We start from the raw sequence: 17329 nt of genomic DNA on the forward strand, positions 1-17329 counted from the left end.
TCCACAGCTCGTGCACAGCCCCGCCCGCAGCACCGCACCGCCCAGGCAGGGCAAGCGGCGCAGCGGGGCTGGGGGTGGCTGGTCCGTTTGTGTCCGCCGTGCGGGCCCCGCTGTCGGCGGGTGCGGGACCCGGCAGGACTCAGTTCGTCCGTGCGCAGCTTTGCGGAGCTGGTGGGGCTCCGAAGCCCGGAGTCTGTGACTGCTCTGCCGGGGCTGCATCTCGTGGAGCCCCCGCCGGCCGACGGAGAGTGATTCGCGGTCGGACTGCCCGGAGCGGTCCGGGGCCGCTCTCTGTAAGCACCGCAGGGGTGTGTGACGTTCTCTCTCCATCAAAGCGTCTCCCCGTGGAGCCGCGGACCCCGCCGTCTCTTGCGGGGGCAGTTTATTCTCCAGGCAACACTGACATTGGCGCTGTGTGTTCTGTGCCCTCTGCCTCCAACGTCCCCAGCTCTGAAGCTCTGATCTGCCGAACCTGCTGCAGAAGGTCATCATCGTCCCTAGATTCAGACTGCCGAGGGCAGACTGCACTGCTGCTGCTCAAGGAGAGGTCTGGGCAGCAGCTCTCAGCAATGGTTCTGCACACGGGCTTGTTTGAACTCTATTGGGTTTAAACCTAATATTTTGGAGGCATTTTTTCAATTTCTGACTCTTTTCTGAAGTTCAGGCTTTCCCCCTCCAGCAAATGCTTAGGGTAGGTCCCAGAAATTCCCTACTGCCACTGTGTGGTGGAAAAGGCAGAAGGTCGGGTTGGGATAACCAGTCAGATTTAGTATGAGATCAGCTGGGCTGCCCTGCTGCCCGCCCGCTGAGTCGGACTGATCACAGCTCGGTGCTGCTCAGTGATGCAATCTAAGTGAGGAAAAGCAGCTTACCCAGGCTGTTCTGTAGGGGTTGGGAGTGACATCAGCCTCTGCGTGAGGTGCTGCACCTGATGCAACTGGCGATGCTGCTCCTCGTTCCACAAGCAGTGCTGCAGCTTTTGGGTAGGCAGACTGTCCATCACATTAACATCAGCTCCGGCACCTCGTGAAGCCGATAGCAGAAGTCATCTGCTAAAAAGCACATTGACTCAAAATGAAGGATCTACAGATCATCCAGCGCAGAGCAGGAGTGGGTGATGGGAACAAACCACCTCTGGCAGTCAGTGTCCCCACACACTGTGGGGTTTTTGGTGGTGCTGCTGCTGGGTGAGTGTGGTGCTGGGTGAGGGCTGGGCAGTGTTTCAGGGGCTGGGCTGAGCCCACTGCAGCCAGGCTGAGGCTGAAGTGGGCAATGAAGTTGTGAGATTGTCCTGTCCCTCTTTGTGGCCTCCTGCGAACCAGAGCAGACTGCTAATAGACCTGGAAACATCACTGCTTTTTTTCTTTCAGATCAGCTGTTTGACCCATCCAAAGACTCAAAGCAATGTCTGTGCCCCGGGGGCAGCTCAGCCCCACATGGTGCTCAGCAGCGGCAAGGCTCAGAACTAGAGCTCAGCACTATCCGTGCGTCTGGTGTGTGAGGCGGGGGGGTGGGGAGGGCGGGGAATTGGCTGTGCTGGGTGTAGGGCACTCAACTTGCTGTGGACATGGGCAGGCTGAGGCCTTTTGGGCTTTCACACCAGTCTACAGAAACATCTTGAAGCATTTTGTGTCATGACCGTAATTACTTGATTTGCTCAGGGTCACGTCATCTTCATAAGTTATAATTGCAAAGCGTAATGAACAACAGTGCTGTATTACAAGTTATCAGGAGCAGGAATTCTGAAGAGGTCTGTTTCGCAAGCTTTTCAGGTACGCTGGAGGATTCGCAACGCTAGAGGGCCCTCAGCTCCAGGCCCAAACATAACCACCTGCCTGCAGGCAGCCGCCCGTAGCCGCGCAGAGGTAACCGCTCCCCTCTGAGATGGGCTGGTCATGCCCTTGGCTTGAGATGCAGTGAACTGATCGTACCGGTACGGTCAGTGGGACACCTCTCACCTTCCCCACCTTCCCCTCCATGTCAGACCCGCACTCTGCCCATCTCTACCTCAAACGTCAGACGATCATCTTTTTATCCAGGTCATGAAATGTGATGGGAGGGGTGCAGAATTCCCCTCTTTGCATACGCTCTGATACACCTGGAGCCCAGGTGAGACTGGAGGATGTGCAGTGAGGGAAATGCTCCATGCTCAACGGAACTCACTGTTGTTCAGCTGAAGTCTCCAACCCACTGGGCTGATGTTTCTCCAGTGTTAGTTCCAGTTTCAGGTCAAGGCCACCTTCTTCAGAGTACCTTTGTTGCTTACCTGGTTAGAGAAATTGCTTTGGAATGAGAGCTATTGACTTATCTCTAACAAAAATGTCCTGTAATTGCCTAAGCTATAGCTGAGCAGCGAAGTTTTGACTTGATTTAAACTGAACATAAGGAAGATTTTTTTTTTTTTTTTAACAATAAGGGTTGTGGGGCATTGGAACAGATTACCCAGAGAGGCGGTGGATGCCTTGTCCTTGGGGACACCCACAGTCAGGCTGTGTGGGGCTCTGAGCACCTGATGTAGCTGTGGGTGGCCCTGTTCATTTCAGGGGAGTTGGATTAGATAATCTTTAACCCTTTCAACTCAAACAATTCTTGGTTCTATGACCTGTGAATTACATATTCTCTGTTTTGGTGTCCTCACCACTTGCAGAACTCAACACCAGGGCACAGCTCACTTTCACAGAATCACAGAATCACAGAATTACCCGGGTTGGAAGGGACCTCAAGGATCATGTAGTTCCAACCCCCCTGCCTGGCAGGGCCACCAAACATACACCTTTACTAGATCAGGTTGCCCAGGGCCCCGTCCAGCCTGGTCTTGAACACCTCCAAGGACGGGGCATCCACAACCTCACTGGGCAGCCTGTTCCAGGACCTAACCACTCTTCTAGTAAAGAACTTTCCCCTAACATCCAACCTAAATCTTCCCTCCTTCAACTTAAAACCATTTCCCCGTGTCCTGCTATTATCAGCCCTTTCAAAGAGTTTACTCCCCTCTTGGGAGTAAGTTCCCTTCAGGCACTGAAAGGCTGCAATGAGGTCACCCCGCAACCTTCTCTTCTCCAGGCTGAACAAACCCAACTCCCTCAGCCTGTCCTCATAGGGGAGGTGCTCCAGCCCCCTGCTCATCTTCGTGGCCCTCCTCTGGACCCTTTCCAAAATCTCCATATCTTTTTTGTACTGAGGGCTCCACACCTGGACACAGTACTCCAGATGGGACCTCACAAGAGCAGAGTAGAGAGGGACTTTCCTGCCTGGTCATACAGCATTTGCCGCATCTCTCTGCCTTGCTTGGTGAGAATGCTTTCTTTTCTCCATGGCCATTAAATGAATTGGGTTTTCCACATGGCCACCTCCTGCACGCTGTGATTCTCCTGTACCTGTCCGGATGTGCTACCGACACATTTGTGAGTGTGTTCAGAAGGCATCTGGTGTCTCTAAGATGCTGCCCTGCGCTGCTGCAGGTTCAGGCCAGGAGGCAGAGAATGCTTCTTCCAGACAGGAGGGACTTCTGCCCAGCCTCTGGTGGCTGCAGGCTGCCTATGAGCTGCACCGCCTGCAAGGCACAGCTGGGGCACAGCCTGCAGGATTCCACCGTAGCTGAGATAGGCTGCCCGAGATACTGCAAGCAACCCAAGAGAGAGCTTAGCCGTCAGGCCCATCTGGACTGCGCTCAGAGGAACTGCACGGCCTCTCCTTCTGTCAGCCTGCCATAACCCTCTACGTGTGAGTTTTTCCATTGCATCCCGTGAGGCTGAATCATGGGTTTTCCTGTGCGCTCTGGAAGGTGCGAGGGCGCAAGCTTACAGGCAGGCACAGACAGGACAGAAATGACCGCAAGCACCTCGGGGGGGCGGACCAGCTTTTATCTCCGCCGTTCTCGGTAGGGCTTTGGCAGCTGGGACTTTCTACAGAAGGAATTAGCAGCGGAGCTGCGGGCTGCGGAGAGCCTCGATGCCAGCAGAGGGAGCTCACGACCTTCTGTCGGTGCCCCGACCTGCATCGCTGCACCGGGAAAACGCGCTCCTTTCCCGGCCTGACTGGAGGCGGCGGCGCAGTCACGGGCGCAGATGGAACTTCGCTTTGCCTTATATTTTCCCTTCCTTTCCCTTTCCCTTTTTTGCGTACCTCTTTCTCTCTGGCTGCGTGTCCGTGCGGCTGCACGATGAAGTAGAGCGGTCTGTCTGTAATGGGGGAATGCTGTGCGGGTAAACTCCCTGTGTGCAGAATCAGTAGCCGGGGATGGGCAGCACTGGCAACGGGACACAGACCTGCAGATGGTGGCAGCGCTTCCCTGGGACCCCATTTGCTGTCAGCAGAGAGACTCAAAGGCTAGAAATGCTTTCACAGTATCTAACAACAGAACGTGGAAGGAAAAAGAGGAGTTCCTGATGGAGCGCTGTTTGTAAGCAGCTACCCAGCACAAATATGAGAGCTTTTGCGCCAGAAAGTTTTGAGCTCTTTTTTATTTGCAACACTGCCAATGAGCAGCCCTGCAGAAGGTGAAATACTGGTTGTGACATCTGTCTGAGAGGAAACACTACACAAAAGCACACTGAAAACCAGAAACTGGAAATCTGGTTGCTGTTTTAAGGTTTTCTCGGTCTACATATGGAACCCTTCTCCACTTTGATAGGAGATGGATATGTGCAGCCTTCCTACAGCTTTGCACATCTCAACATTCTTGCTCTTCTATTATGCTCAGAGAAATGCTCAGAGAAATCCCTAATGGTATCAGTTGGAGGTGACAAACATGAAATAACAGGACAAAGAAGACAGCAAAAAAAATCGACATTGTTTTAAATGCAGAGGCCCTCAGCACTTCCACAGCTCAGACTGTTTCTCGTGGGTACCCTACTCACCCCTTTCCAAAGTACAATGTGTTGACCATCTCCAAACAGCCCACCCTCTCAGCTCATTCACAACTGGCTCCTCTTGCACAGCCTGTGTTTATCTCATAGCCTGCCGTAGCTCTGTGCAGCAGCTCCAGCCTTTCTTGCTAACTTGTGCATTTGCAGCAGCTGAAAATCTGGACAACACAAGACAAGCAGCCGTGTGGCGCATGGACTGGCTGCAGTGTGAGAAGGCTGTGGGTACAGCCCTGCAGGGCAAGGGCTGTGCTGTGCTGTGTCTGAACGCCTGGAAACCTGAGCACGATGAACTTGTCCCACTGCTGATATTGGTTCATGGCCCAAAAACAGATAGGAATGATTCAGTTAGATCCCTTTTTCACTGGAAATGAGAGCTGAGAAGCAGGGCAGATGTTTCTGAAGCTATCTTGGAAGAGTTTGTCCACAGCATTCCTGCTCCCTACTGCCAGTGTTCATTAGGAAGTGTGTTGTTTGATCACAGCTCCGTGTCCTGGAGACACCCAGGTGTTCCTGAAAGCTGCCTTCAGTTCCTTCAGGACTCCCAGGGCAATAGAGCTCTCAAGGATTCTGTGAGTATCCTAACAGAGCACATATGTGAGGAGGACTTCCATCCACACACAGCTCTGCTTATTGTGAGCGTCACATGGACCTGCGGTACCCAGGCATTAGGAATAGGCACAACATTCAGAGGACTCTGGAGGTCTTTAAAAGAAATAACAGGGCAAAATTTCCTCAATTTTCAACCAGTTCTTGTACTTTCTGCCTGCCCTTTCAGAAGTAAATCCACATGTGTTTTGGCTCGTAATGAAATGAACTTTAGTTTGAATATTGATTTTACTCTGTTTTCACATTGAGGAAGAAAAGCAAATACACCCTTTTTACTGATGTTTGGCTCACGGGAAGCAAAAAGAATTTTCACTCATTAAAAGCATTTGATTTGGGCAGAGCTGTATGGAAACAGACATCTGCCTTTGCTGCTTCCTGGGGTACCCCCTTCACGCTGCCCATGATCTGACCTAACAGAAGAGGCAGACCCAGCAGCTGTGAGAACCTGCAGGCACACTGATGGGCCAGTAGCAGAGGGCAGTTGCGTTGTAGGGGCACTGCCAGAGAAAAGCTGATCAGTGGGGCTGTACACAGAGCTGCAGCACGGAGAACTGATAGAAAAGGGAAGAGCAAAAGTCAGAGCCACAGCTGCACCCAGCAATCACTACTGCAGGGTTGGGTAGTTTTTGTGTCTGTTTGTTTTGCTTTGTTTGTGCAGTTGTTTTTGTTTGGGTTTGGTTGTTTTGGTAGGGTTGGTTTGCTTTTAAAGGCGCTTCTCTAGTCAGTGCAGCTCAGGTCAGCACCCTGGGACACAGATCCCAGATCAATGGGAGCTATGAAAACTATGATGCCTTCTGATTTCAGAGGGAAAAATGATAACCAACAGCTGGATTGGAACTTCTGCCTGGATGTTTTGTGTGTTTTTCAGAAGGAAATAACTGCAAAGCTGACTATCGACTGGCTGATGTGTTCCAGCTAGGGCGGATGACCCTGCCCATGTGGAAGGCTTATCAGCTCGATGGCTGCTGGCCCTTTGCTGGTCATTTGGGGGAATACACCACAGCTTTTCATTCCTCAGCTTCACATCCTTCCAGCATTCTAAGGGAGATCTGATGGGACTCAGAGCCTTGGGCATACAGCAGGAAAAATTCTTTTCTTCACTTGCAGAGTGAGAACGGCTCTGTATAACCCCTGATGTTTTTCATGGCATCCATTTGTGGCCAACAGTTCTTTCAACACTATTAAAAGTAAAACCAGAACAGACAGCATTTTGGTCATACATCTTTCCTTGCAGCACTTGGAGGAAATGAGGCTGTACAGGAGCTTTTTTTGGCAGGACCAAAGTCATTTTTAATCTTTCTGGAAGTCCCAGGATACTGTCAGGGAACAAGCAAACACATTATTGTTACAAATTCCTAATGATTATGTTCTAGAGAAAGGTAGGAATTATGTGCTTACAAGCCAGTTGTTGCTCCCTTGTTAGAAAAGGGTATCTGGGTACTGCAGCGTTTGCTCCTAACAACTCACCATCATTGCTCAAGACTCTCTCAGGCAAGGCAAAGGTAGCACAGGCACTCAGGGAGCCTTGGCCAGACAGTGGAGCTGTCACTGGGAAGAACTGGAGTTCTTCACTGGGAAGAACTGCATAAAGCTGCTGGTGTGAAAACCTGAGCAGCACAGGGTGAGGTGGAGAGCAATGGCATGGACAGGAGGACAGGGTGACATTAGCGTAACAAAACAGACTGTATGCAATTGACCAGAATTATGTACACTTTGCAGGTAAAGACAAGGACTTGGTTTAATAATGGAAGGAAAGACTCCAGAAAGGCAATTACCTGAGAATATCAAAACGAGATTCCAGGGCCACACTCAGTATCCTGATTCTGTAACAGCCAGGTGTGAGGACAAGGGAAGGAGATTAAAGCAGAGCATGCTGACCTATTAATTTTGATGGAATTCTCTTCCTTGAATGCTCTATTTGCTCCCAAATCCATCCACAAACATCTTTTTTCAACCCAGCCCCTATAGTCAAGAACACCTCCAGTCTGCTCACAGCAAAGAGGAGAGCTTAAGCTTTCTGCAGGGAAGGGTCTCACTTTGCCACAGGGCCCATCTGACTCCATCCATGTGGATGTGTGTAACTGCTGACTTCAGGAACACTCTATCCATTTACTGGTGAACAGAAGCCAATCCTAAACATGTTTGTTGTTGCATACATCAGATGCCAAAGCTGGCAGCCCAGAATAAGTCAGAGAATAAGCCCAGGATAAACTCAGCAATACCAGTAGCAACCTGCTGAATAAAGTGTGTTTGTAGGCATTAATATGAATCAATTGTTCTTAACTACCTGGCAATAACTATGGCTGATAAACAAGTAACATTTCAGCATTTAACTGATGAATATTGGAAAGAATCGTTTCCAAAGAGAAGTCACAGGACTTAAAGCAGTCTCAGCTCTGCACTGGGAACTTTGGCAACCTTTTTGGAGTGGTAGGCAGTGGTGGCAGCTCAGGGATGTGCCCCGCAGCACATGGAGCTGTGGTGTGGATGGAGAGCCTCAAGAACCAGCAAGGGACAAACCTTGCTTTGCTATGGAATAGCGCACCACTAACAGATTCCCAGACTTGGGATACAGATTTGCAAGATGCTTGCAGTTGATGGATGGTTATGGGCACAGATACCCTCTCATTGTCTGGACCTAACTCCCACATCCCATCCAACACGCAACAACACAGCCTGCTTCCCAGGCCGGATACTGTGTTCGTGAGGGAGAGCCTGCAGCTATCTACCACCCATCTGCACATTTATGACCCTCATTTATGGCTGTGCTATTGTTTGATGGCCTTTTGTCTTTTTTTTTTTTTTTTGGCAGCAATGATGACTTTCCTTCTGCAATATAAGCCAGGAGTTGGGTCCATGAGAGAATTCCAGGTCATTTTCACAGCACAATGGCCACGATCACAGGGCAGACTGCCTGCCAGGATGTCTGCCACTGGTGGGGCTGCAGCTGCAGTGCTGGGATGCTGACAGGATGCTGTCTGAGGAGGGCCTGGGCTGTGTCTCCTCTCAGCATGCAGATCACAGCTCTGCTTTGGAGCTGGGGGGAGTGCCGATGAGAAGTCTGCAGCTGTAAGAACTGAGTGAACCAGGTGAAATTCTCCTTGCCTCATGCTGTCAGTGCTCCTAGGAGCATTGCTTAGGAATCTAGGTGATTTTTTTGCACAGTTTGTTCCTTCCTACACTCTCTTTCATTTGGAAGATGGAGGCAAACTGGGTGATCTTCTTCCCCTTTCGCCTCCTGTCTCTCCTCCTGCTAGCTTAAATTTGAGCATTTTTGACACAACTCCTTTTTTGCTCACTTAAACTGCAGACTTCACCTTTCCTATGAGCTGTCTTTTCTCCATAGGATGAAATACACCCATGCACAGCCATGGTATCAAAGATTCCCCAGTGCATGGGAAGAGCATCCAGCAAAGCAGAGCCCTGCAGTCAGGGCAGAAGGACCTGGGGTTGGGTGGGAGCTGCATCAGGAGACACCTGGGGAGCAGAGGGGTAAGAGAAGGAGCCCTGTGTATGAGCATGCAGAGTGGAGGTAGGAGCACAACAGCCAGGAAGGTCTCCATGGTGCTTGTTGCCTGGTGCTGCAGGATGGACACAGCTGCCATGCTGCAGTGCTGAGCTGGGTGCAGTGTAGAGTAGACATAGGAGACACTGAGATGGCACCCTTGTCCCAGGTCTGCGTTCATTGCTGACCATACAAAGAAGGCCTCCTTTCCTGGCCAGCTGGCACAGCTCTGGCCTTAGGAGAAAACAATGGATGAATCCATCATGCCATTCATTTACAGTCATTTTTGCCCTTGACTCTGTTAATCTTTTAGAGGCAAATATCAAATCAAACCATTTGGGCATTTCAGCTGTGGTGAAAACAAACTGCCATGGATTTATGAGTTCAGTTCTTAATTGAAGCTCTCTTTTGTAGCTGCTCACTCACATGCAACGTTCCTGGCTCCAAAGAGAACCTGGAGGGAGGCAATAAATACAGCTGAAAGGAGCTTTGCTATCCCAACGGGGAACTCTCCCTCCTGGCTGAGAGACACAGCTAATTTTCTGCCTGCTGGAAGCAGAAGGGCAGTGGGGCCACACACTGCATGCAAGACTCAGAGGCAGTGGGCATCTCTGGCAGCTGCTGCAGTCCTCTGAGCACAGCTCAGTTTTAAGCTCTAGGCTTTCCAGCAAGGTTTGACCTGTGGGACCAAGTGGCAGGTACCCACTGTGTGCTCAAATGATGTATGTGCCTCTTTGCACAATCGGATTTTTGTCTTAAAAAAAAAAAAACAAATAATAACTTCTATGTTTAAAGTAATCATCTGTCTCATTGCAGAATAGTAAAGTAATACATGCAATTATGAAATAGAAATAGATATGTATTTTTCCTGGAAGCTCTCAGATGTTGTTATCTTTCAACCTTTCCACTCTGTCCTGCCCATCACACCAGGAAATGTGTGGAAAGCAGAGTAAATAATAATAAATAAATAATAAATAATAAATAAATAATAAATTAAATTTATTAAATGGAAAAGGAAACAAATCACTGTCTTTGTACAACCAGTAACTAATCTCCATCCTTGTGTAGAATTTTTCACAGCAATTTTCCAGCTGCCAACACAATATACAAAGAACGAATGCCTCTCTAATGCCACTTTAAATGGCACTCTTTCTTCAACCTCCCCATCCCATTACTGATTTTCTCATAGGAAAAACAACTTTGTCATTGTTGCAAATATGTTGTTGCATAATAAAAACCTCCCTGCTTTCTGCAAAGAACCACTGTACACCAAGAAGGCATTGCTCAGACAGCACCCAGGGCCCACTGTGTGTCCCACCCAGCAGTGAGGTGTTGCCAGTACAGCCCTGTGCAGGCGTAGCAGTGGGGTGGGAGCAGAGGCACTGTGCTACCCCAACACAACAAACTGAAATAGAGCATAGCCCTCTGGAAGGGTAACTGTCAGCCAAGCAGAACTCTGAAGCTAAGCAGTAGGGAAGGCATGTCCCCTTGAACCCTTCTGCCTATTTATTCTGGCAATAGCAACATCTGCAGTACAGCAGCAGTTATACATGAAAAGTAACATCGATTTCTGACTGCATTCACTTGGCCAATTAAAAAAGGTCACCCATGTTTATGATAATCCCTCTGAAGACAAACGTTTCTGTGTGCCTCCAGCTGCAACTCTTTTCCTTCCCCATTCCTCAGTAGATATACTGATGATACACATATTGATGTGGCACTGTTAGCTCTGCCTTCATTTGTGTTTCAAACTCCTTTTTACACCTATTATTTTCTCTGAAGAAAAAAAAAAAAGCAATTGTTTTCAAAATAAGAAACTGTGTGTAGTGTCTGGCTGCCTAAATCAATACAAAGAATAGGCCAGAGTTTCACTTTCCTAATGGCAGCAGAATTTCTATTAAGTATGAGCAATATTCTCTTCCATAGAAGATCAAGCTGGATTTTTCTTTTCTTTATTGTGTAGCAGTAACTGATGGATACAAAACATCACCTAGAATTTACATTTCCTGTTCTTCATTTTTTTCTTTTCCTTATCCCTTCCAACAAGACATTACTGACATAAAGGATGTTAAATTAACACAACAGAGGACCTGAGCTGCTTGTGGTATAAGAAGGCCTCCTATGGTCAGACCTGGCCCACAAAACAGGGGAGTGTGTGGCTGAGGGTATGCAGTGTGCCTGTTATAGAGAAGGTTAAATGGTAATGAGAGGCAGGTTTTACTAGGGACACTCCAAGTCCAGGTTGCCAGCTGTGTATTCAGATCACTTACTTCCATATTCAGACTGTTTTTCTTCTTTCCACTCTTTGCTTGTAGGTTTTAATCTACAGGTTGTATCCAAAATAAATTAAATTGACAAACTGAACTTGACCCAAGTATTCAGTTAGAGGCATATCTGCTTATTGAGGCAGGGAAAGTGAAAAATTACAACAAACCAGGCAGATAAGTATTAGAAAAGTCTAAGGTAATCGGATCAGGTTATGATCCACCCCCGTGATTTTCCCCACCAATGCTACGCAAGGAAACCCCACAGCAGCTCCTTGTATGTCATGTCTTTCTCCATTTTTCCAGTGCTCCTGCAACAGCCCTGCATACCCAGCTGCTGGCTCTGCTTTGTCCCCAGGCCAGGAGCACCCATGGATTCCTCCAGTTTCTGACTCCCTCATCCTGACATCAGGGTTTGGATTCACATTTGACCTCTGTCTGTCCACAGCCCCCAGGTGTGATGTTCCACACCCCCATATACAACACATGGCTCATCTAGATAGTCCAAACTGTGACACTGTATTATGTCTGACACTACTAAATTTTTCTGCCATTTCCATTGGGTATAATATGGTGTCCCATAATTCAGGACTGGCAGCAGGCAGATAAACTTGCAGGCACCCGACAACAGTGTGACAGTAGCTGAAAGCTCTTGGAAATTTGCTGATGAAAGAGGAGGATAGGTACTGCTCTCTTAATACCACCCACTTCATGCTCTCTAAGATCTGAGTCCTGAGTCTCTAAGTGTCACAAGCTGGGCAAAGCAAGGAAGCAGCACCCAGAGATGCAGTTCCCTCAGAGGAAGCTCTGGAGGCCCATTGATAGCTGGGGATTATGCTGCTGGCAGTGAACAGCTTTGTGACCTTCTCTGCTCACACAGGGATTCCCAGAGCTCCCACAATGAGCCTGGCAGCATTGCAGTGGGAGATACATGGTGGAGGTACCACGAAGCAAAGCGTTTCACTTCTCTTACCACAAGATGAATTAACACCTACATGAGTTGTTTTGATGGCAGTGGCTGATAAAGGCAGTAATACAGGAACAGTACAAAACCACAAAGCAAAAACCATAACGAAGGAGATACTTCCTGCAATTAAAAGAAGGCAGAACTGGCAGTACCTCAAAACATTCTCCCCTGTTCAGCTTCCAGCAGAGTGGAACAGGGGACACAGACCTCCCAGCCACTGAGTTGGGGTTTGTGCTATCAGCTTGTGAGGGTCGGAAGGAATATTTAGGAGAGCACTGCACAAGTGCTGCGAGATGAAACTTCTCCTGTGCACAGCATCCCAGGAATAGCTGTCTCAGTACTGGAATGATTCGTTTAAGAGGCTGAAACTGCAACCGAGCCCTCTGCTGTGAACAAAAGGTCCTCACTGCATGATGCCATTTACAAACCGCACCATTTGAGGTGTTAATTACTGCAGTGTGCTTCCAAAATCACCAGGGGTATTCCTGGAGCACACTGATCCTGTCACTTCTGTATTGTACTACTAAACACTTCCAAAGTGTTGCATTACTAAACACTTCCAAAGCGTTGCATTAGACATGCGTTCTGACAGCTGATGTGGTTAAATACACCACTATGCCTGCCATATATCAGCTCATATCCAAAACAGTTTCCATGTTATTCAATGTGTTCTTCTGTCCCAGAGCATTCTCAAAAAGCAGCTATGGTGTATTACACGCCTTACTGCTCACTGTAGGGTACAGCAATGAGCAGATGTGTTGCAGAAATGCTGAGTCACGGCCTGAACAAGTAACGGAGCATCAGGTGGGAAGGCAGGGCCAGCCCAGGGGAGCTCAGGTGCATGTAACAGAGCTGAGTGACACAAAGGGATGCAGTGGAGGTGAGGGCATTTTGCTGGAGATATCTCCCTACCTGAAGCCTTCTGAAGGTAGGCAGCATTATTGCTTTCTTTCTTTGCTTCTGTGTCCACAGCTGTTGCATTTGAGGAAGCCCTCACTTGTTGCAGTCTGGGACTTTGCTGCTCTGCTGACATCGCTGTGCTTTCCATCACACTACAAGATGCCATAACAAAGTCAGAGGAGCACTGTGAGAGGAAGTGCCCCTTGTACTTATCAGAAAATAGACATGTATCTCTAATGAGTGCAGTGAGGGACTGGGAGCTTGTGAGATTTTCCTGCTGAAGATAACTTCTGTTGGCCAAAGCTTTCACGTTAACCTTGCTGACCCTTTATTAAAGAGCTCGATATCTGTGGTTCCAAGAATTTCAGCAGGGTAGTATCAGATGATCTTGTTTTCCAATAAACAAGGATGATCAAAGCATGGAGGCAAATAGTATGTGCCCACATGCCACATTAGAAGCTTACAATAGTCTGAACTCCAGATCCCACGTCATGCCCTGTGCTGGGGCTCATGCCAGTTTGGCTGTTTCACTGATCAAAAGGACTGGAGCTGTACCTTTACCTTTGACCTGTGATTCCTCAATGAAGCTAAGATTTCAGCCCTGGCTGTTCAGAGGCACTGAGTACTTAGAGCTTCCAGTGGCCATAAAGCAAACAACTTGGTCTGAAAGGCAGTGGTGAGCAGACTGTGGAAGGAAGGGGTCATCCCAGAGAGAGGGCAAAGCAGAACTGGGGGCAGTGTCTGTGCCTGGCAGGCTGCAGGCCCTCTCCCTCACTGCCTCGGACAGCTTTGTTTTGCAGGACATCACTTGACTGCAGAAGTTCTTTGTCTAGAAATCTTAGTTGAGAGAACTCCTCTCTCTTGAGGACAATTGTTGTGTGACTTAAGTGCTAATCAAAGCTCTATGTAACAAAGGAAAGGAAAAACAAACAAACAAAAAAAAAAACAAAACAAAAACAACAAAAAAAAGAAATACAGAGGAGGGGGATACTTCATAAACCTGTAATTATCATCAAAGTAAGACCTGCCTGTCTGGGCATGCTGGAAAGCTGAGTGAGTGAGGTTCATTTTCCAGTTTTGGTGCTGTACCCTCCTTTCTCTCCCTTCATGTTGATGCTTGGGGGCATTTAACGAACTTGGAGACCTAACACCAGTAAGGGCACCGAGGAGCTGAGAAGTGAGCTGGTTTTGCTTCTACCACTTAAATACCTAAGCGGGAAAAAAAGCTTTCCTCTTACTGAGATAATTCCTTATTTGAACGATAAAACAGGGATCTCTTGGCTTCATGGTGAGTGCATAACAGGCTGGTTCTACAGCACTTTTCTGTTTCACTTCTTTCTCCAGAAGTCATTTGGTCTTGAAAAAAGAAATAACTGAGTCTGGTAATTAAATCTTATCCTATCAATGGCTTACTATGAAGACACGTAACATTTTGAAACAAAATAGTCTGCCTGCATGGTAATTGCACATCTTGTACTTCACAAAGTTATTTTGAGTAATAGCAGTTATTTATTTCTACCAATAATTATTAACCATTAGAATTGCTCTCTCATACATAGAAGGCAAAGATGATATGCTTATCTCTATTTGCTCATTAAAACTCTACAGACAGTAAATATTGTACCTGTATTTTTCCTTGCTATGCACAGATTGGCACTGAAGAGGTACCAATCTCTATCCTCCTCTGGCCTTTCAGTAGGCTATTAGACTTACCTCAGATCTAATTAAAAACAAAACTCATCCAAACAACACAGAAACACCGGTTATCTTTTTGTTTTCACTTACTTACCATTACCCAGATTTCAGTTCAGTTCTCTTGGTATCCTACAGATAAAGGTCCATGGGGCTACAGTTACATAATTAGCCCCATTCAACAAGAGAAAAGCCAACCAAGCAAGGTCATGTTCTGGTAGCAATTAATTGTTAATAAAAAGCCCAAAGCATATTCTTACTGAACATCACAAGTTGTTTTGTACAGAAAGATGAGCTAAAATGTTCACCAGGAAGAGGCAATAGTTGCTTTAAGGAGAGGGGAACATGGAACTGTAAATGTTAAACTCAGATTTCAGTTGGGTCTGCACTTGTGCAGTGCTGCCAACCCCTGAAGGGTTGTCATTAACCGATGATGCTCAGATTACACTGCTCAGCTCATGATGCCAGGTGACTGCAGCTCAACAGAAATACTTCATAACTCCACAGTGCTCTTCTCAAATACATGAATAACGGATGTTTTTTAGCTGTTGTCTCTTGATGTTTCAGAGCACCGTGTTTGTTTTCTATTTGCTAAATGACAACATTATTTTGCTTAGAGTGTAACAGCTGCTGGCTGTCAACATCTCTTTAACCTGGTTCCCTAAAAGGGTTTTGTAGAATTATATTGCTTCTCTATGCTCACTCCTATTTATTAACAGCCTCCCCTGTCCCTTTCCAACAGCTCCTCCCTTCACTCAGGCGTGGCTGAACAGCAGAGCTCCTACAGACAATGAGCTGCTCTCAGCTCTGTGCAATCAGTGGTGATGGTGAGAGAGACTGATTATCTGAGGATAATACTACCAGGAAAGGGAGGATGTGGTGTGAGCTCAGGTGCATCTGTCCTGCTTGGCTTGTTGGCTAGTCAGCTCTCAGCTGCCAGGGCAATGATCAGGAGAATGGAGGAGACTCAATGGAATGGAAAAAGAGAAAGTGATTAGAGAACATGGGTGGGTTTGGCACCAGCACATATCAGGATTTTGGGAGAGATAAAAAGGAGTGTGGAATGAACACTGGTAAAGAAACTGGGTGATGGTGCTGCTCAGAAGACAGCTTGCTTTCAGATAGTGCTGGTTCTTGGTCTGTGGCAGTACTTGAAGCCTTACAGAACTGTTTCTGTTAAGAGGTGAAAATGATTATGGAAGTCAAATCTTTCCTCTGTTCATTCCTTCCTACTTACAGGTGCTAAAAGTTCTGCTTCTGTAAACACAGCAAAGGGCAGCAATAACTAGAAGATTCCAAGCACATTTTTCCAACCAGCTCCATGACCTGAAGAGCTGTTTCTGTTCTCTCCTCATGTCAGGTATACAATGAACTCCTTGGGCTCTTCAATTGCTTCCAACAGAAAGCCAATGCTGCAGTATCACACAGTGTCAGCAGCCAGCTTCCTCTGACAGCATCTGATTTCACCATGGTTAACTCTTGTTCAGGACATGCAAAGCCGTATTTTGTCTTTAGCAATGGCTTTTTATCTGTGCTGCTGTTACATAAAGACATATAATGATGTCTTCCCTTTAGCTGAGGAGAGACAGTTAGCTCTTTCATTAGTTTTACTGGGAGCTTTGGTTCTCTGGTTTCCAAGCAAATTCCAACACATAAATAAGCAATCAAGGAAAAAATGAAATGTACGACTGCCTTTTTTTTAACCTATAGCTGAAGCCTTCGTATTGATCTTAAACATCATGACCTGTAAAGATTAAACAATTATTTTTCTCAGCTAGCTCTTCCAGTGGCACTGCACACATAGAGATGCAATGGATTTGAACCTGGAGCTCCAACTTCTCACCTCCAGCAGCAGCAGAAGGGCTGCAGACAGTTTTGTGGAGTGTAGCAGGGTGGCAATGAATGCTGCAATGTTCTGCAGTGACCCCTTGGAGCCATCTGGAGGTGCTTTGGGCCCATGGGAGGCAGAGGATGCTCTGCAACTTCAAGGTGAAATCTGTATGCAACTTCTTGATCCATGAATTCTACGCTGGCTTCTAAAAGTCATCACTGAATGCTGTTTGAGGTAGGGGAGGATCTTCTTAGAGAAGTGGAAGATTTGTGCTGAGATACCACTGGCATGCTTTGCTTGTCCTAACCTGAACTGCCTTGTACCTTCAGTGCTGTGCTAAACATCTATAGGCAAAGGAAAGAGGCAGAAATACAGTTCATGAAGAAGACAGTCCTGTACATCTGTGGTATTTATCATGGTAAGGCATTACTGTCTGACCATGGCAAATGCAACAGATCTGTGTGCTGGGCAGGAATCCCAAACCTGTGGGAAAGTAACCAAAGAAATCAAATTAAAGCGAAACCAGAAGGTAGAATGAAACCTCTATTGACACTGAAGGAAAACTCGGAAATATGTGCAAGCCAGGAAACTGCAACAACGAAACCAGGCACCAGCATCATGGCCAAGGCATCTTAGCCTCTCAGGATGGCACCTTTTCATCCTGGAAAGAAGACATCTGTGCAGGAAGGAGCTGAA

The 17329-nt window shown here is 47.3% G+C and overlaps 1 long non-coding RNA gene across 4 annotated transcripts in view; it reads left to right on the plus strand.

The window, feature by feature from the left end:
• Positions 1-10001: 10001 nt before the first annotated feature.
• The window catches only part of LOC146760925 (uncharacterized), a 43864-nt gene continuing 36536 nt past the window's right edge, over positions 10002-17329 (plus strand). For all 4 annotated transcript variants that reach the window (XR_014945071.1, XR_014945068.1, XR_014945069.1 and 1 more), the window contains exon 1: positions 10002-13138. This is a non-coding gene — a long non-coding RNA (uncharacterized LOC146760925). The remainder of the gene's footprint in view (positions 13139-17329) is intronic.

This window comes from Coturnix japonica, chromosome 4 (genome assembly GCF_054131305.1).
Source record: "Coturnix japonica strain WE chromosome 4, WE-NBRP24, whole genome shotgun sequence".
Classification (NCBI taxonomy): Eukaryota; Metazoa; Chordata; class Aves; order Galliformes; family Phasianidae; genus Coturnix; species Coturnix japonica.